General features: G+C 44.7%; 1 pseudogene; it reads left to right on the top strand.

The window, feature by feature from the left end:
• The first annotated feature begins 2,301 nt into the window (after positions 1-2,301).
• Positions 2,302-3,319, top strand: LOC116831257 (olfactory receptor 5AP2-like; annotated as a pseudogene).
• The last annotated feature ends 217 nt before the right edge of the window (positions 3,320-3,536 follow it).

Raw genomic sequence — 3,536 nt, 5'->3', positions numbered from 1 at the left:
TGGGGGGCTCAAGTGTACCAGGCACTGATTCCTGGTTGGTGGCAGCCTATCAGATCTAAGCTGGTAATTAAGCTTAGAGGGGTTAATGCTAGCTTCTCAGATTTGAACCTTAGCGTTCATAACCTGAGTGAGGAAGCTATGATACCTCTGCACAGATCCCTGGTGGAATACCGTGTGCAGGGCTGGGGGCACAGTGTAAAATGGACATTCAAAGATTTTGGAGGGTGCAGAAAAAAGCCACACAAGTGATGTGAGGGCTGGAAGAAATACCTCCGGTGAGACACTTGAAGAGCTGAGTCTGTTCGGTGTATGAAGGAGAAATGACTTGATTACAGCATCTTGGTGTCTTCATGGGGAGAAAACCCTGGTTACCAAAGGGCTCTTTAGTCGCCCAAGGACAGGCCTAGCCAGAGCCAAGTGCTGGAAGCTAAAGGTAGGCACATTTCAATGGGAAATAAGGACTAGGCTTTGTTTATTTTTCTCCGTGAGGGTGTCATAAACAGAAAGGGAAGGGTAACAGCCCTTATGTATGCAGTAACATAAATCCCTCCTGGCCAGAGGTACAGAATCCCCTTACCTGTAAGAGGTTAATCAGTTGAATTAACCTAGTTGGCACCTGACCAGAAGGGCTAATGGGAAAAGAAGACACAGGGAGATACAGAACAAGGAGCAATGGTCTCAAGTTGCAGTGGGGGAGGTCTAGGTTGGATATTAGGAAACACTTTTTCACTAGGAGGGTGATGAAGACTGGAATGGGTTACTTGGGAAGTGGTGGAATCTCCTTCCTTAGAGGTTTTTAAGGTCAGGCTTGACAATGCCCTGGCTGGGATGATTTAGTTGGGGTTGGTCTTGCTTTCAGCAGGGGGTTGGACCCTGAGGTCCCTTCCAACTCTGATATTCTATGATTCTATACCAGGATAGGCAACCTATGGCACACATGCCGAAGGTGGAACACGAGCTGATTTTCCGTGGCACTCACACTGCCTGGGTCCTGGCTTCTTAAACATTTTTAAAACCTTATTTATTTTACGTACAACAATAGTTTAGGAGTACTTGTGGCACCTTAGAGACTAACAACAGACTAACATGGCTACTACTCTGAAACAATCGTTTAGTTATACATTATAGTATTATAGAAAGAGAATGAATAAGTGAAGACTCGGCACACCACTTCTGAAAGGTTGTCGACTCCTGTTCTATACTTTCAAATCTGGGTGGGGAGAGGTTTTGTTTGTGCTCTCTTTGTTTGGTCCCTCTCAGAGAGAGAGAGAGAGAGAGAGAGAGAGAGACCAGGGCACGAGAAAACATCTCCTAAAAACATACCTGAAATGAGCATCTAAGATTCCAAAAATTGTAACTTAAGCAAGGAAATGCATTAGATTATCTTTTGTTTTAGCTTGTGAATTTTCCCTATGCTAAGAGGTAATTTTATTCCTGTTTTGGAGAAGCAAAGTCAGAGTGGAATCCTGTGTGTTTTAAATCTTTTTATTTATCCTGCTAAAGTTATCCTCCATCCTGATTTTGCAGGTGTAATTCTTTTACTTTTATTTCAATAAAATTCTTCTTTTAAGAACCTGGTTGATTTTCAGTGTCCTAAAAACCAGGGATTTGGTTTGTGCTCGCATTGTAACCAATTGGCTGGTATATTATTCTCAACCTTCCCCAGGAAAGGGGATGAAGGGGCTTGGGGGGATATTTTGGGGGGATATTTTGGGCTCCAAGAGACACCTCCCTGAATGTTTATTTAAATCACTTGGTGGTGGCAACAATACCGTCCATGGACAAGGAAAGGAATATCTGCCTTGGGGAAGTTTTTAACCTAAACTGATGGAATATAAGCTTAGGGGGAATTTCATGTGGGTCCCCACATCTATAATCCAGATTTCAGAGTAGGGAGGGAACTCTGACAGAGGGTGATTATCCATTGGAAAAAACTATCAGGGGAAGAGGTGGATTTTCATCTCCTGCTATCTCCAGATCAGGACTGGCTGCCTTTCTGGAAGGTCTGTCTTGTCCAAACACAAGTTATTCAGACCAGTGCAGGGTAAGTGAGGAAATTCTGTGGCTTTTGTTATATAGGGGCTCAGTCTGGAAGATCCAGTGGTCCCTTTTGCTCTTCAATCTAAAAATCTGTGACTGAAAAACATTGCAGTGTGGGGCAGAAGAGTGGTAAATTAACTGGGTGGCAGCTCCTTGGGGTGAAAGTGAAGCAGTTTCTCTGGTGTGAGAGAATATAAACCCAGCTCTCCGTTTGCAGTGGGATCTCTTAGGGGATCAAATGATGGAAATCAACCCAATTTCATGGTACAGCCAAATCTTTCGATGCTCATTACACTTTCACTATCACAGGATGTAGCTCATGGAGAAAGGAAAAGGGAAAAATCAAACATTCATCACGGAATTCATCCTCCTGGGATTTGGGGATCTCCCTGAACTGCAGACCCTTCTCTTCCTGGGTTTCCTCGTGATCTACATCACAACCATGGCTGGGAACATCCTCATCATTGCGCTAGTTGTGACTCATCGGCACCTTCACAACCCCATGTACTTCTTCCTGGGGAACTTGTCCTGTCTGGAGACCTGCTACAGCTCCACCATCCTGCCCAGGGTGCTGGCCAGTCTCCTGACTGGGGACAGAACCATTTCTGTTCCCAGTTGCATCACACAGTTTCATTTCTTTGGTTCTCTGGTAACAACAGAGTGCTCTCTCCTGGCAGCCATGTCTTATGATCGGTATTTAGCCATATGCAAACCGCTGCACTATGGAACCTGTATGAACGGCAGGCTGTGCATTCAGCTAGCAGCTGGGTCTTGGATAAGTGGATTTCTAATTTGTACTGTAGTCACATGTGTTATATCACAGTTAATTTTCTGTGGCCCCAATGAAATTGACCATTTCTTTTGTGATTTCATCTCATTGCTTCAACTCTCCTGCAGCGACACGACCCAAATCACACCAGTTATTTATATATTTTCCCTCCTAGATGCAGTTTCCCCTTTTCTATTAACCCTGACATCCTACATTTGTATCATTGCAACCATCCTGCGAATCCCGTCCACCAGCGGGAGGCAAAAGGCCTTTTCCACCTGCTCCTCTCACCTCATTGTGGTGGCACTTTTCTATGGGACCATCATGATTGTCTACATGCTGCCGAAATCCGGCACCTTGAGAGCCCTGAACAAAGTGTTCTCTGTCTGCTACACTGTCCTGCCTCCCCTGGCCAATCCGCTCATCTACAGCCTGAGAAACAGAGAGGTCAAGAAGGCCCTGAGAAATGCTGTGAGGAGAATTGTGACCCTTACAAAGAATTCAGACTAGTTAAATTAAATGAAGATCAGTCAGTCTGGGTCATCCTGTGAAAGAAGGAGGATCTAAGTGAGCCCAGATACAGCAATGCGGTATACAAGAGAGGTTTGTGCACACACACACCCCCCTTTCTTTCTCTCTTTCTCTCACACACACAGACAAACACAAACACAAACATAAGAGAGAAAGACAGATGGTTGGAATTTTGGCAGGGAGGGACAGAAGATTT

The sequence above is a fragment of the Chelonoidis abingdonii genome, chromosome 14 (genome assembly GCF_003597395.2).
Source record: "Chelonoidis abingdonii isolate Lonesome George chromosome 14, CheloAbing_2.0, whole genome shotgun sequence".
Taxonomy (NCBI): domain Eukaryota; kingdom Metazoa; phylum Chordata; order Testudines; family Testudinidae; genus Chelonoidis; species Chelonoidis abingdonii.
Note: the sequence above shows the minus strand (reverse complement) of the source record. Positions and strands in the feature narration are given on the sequence as shown.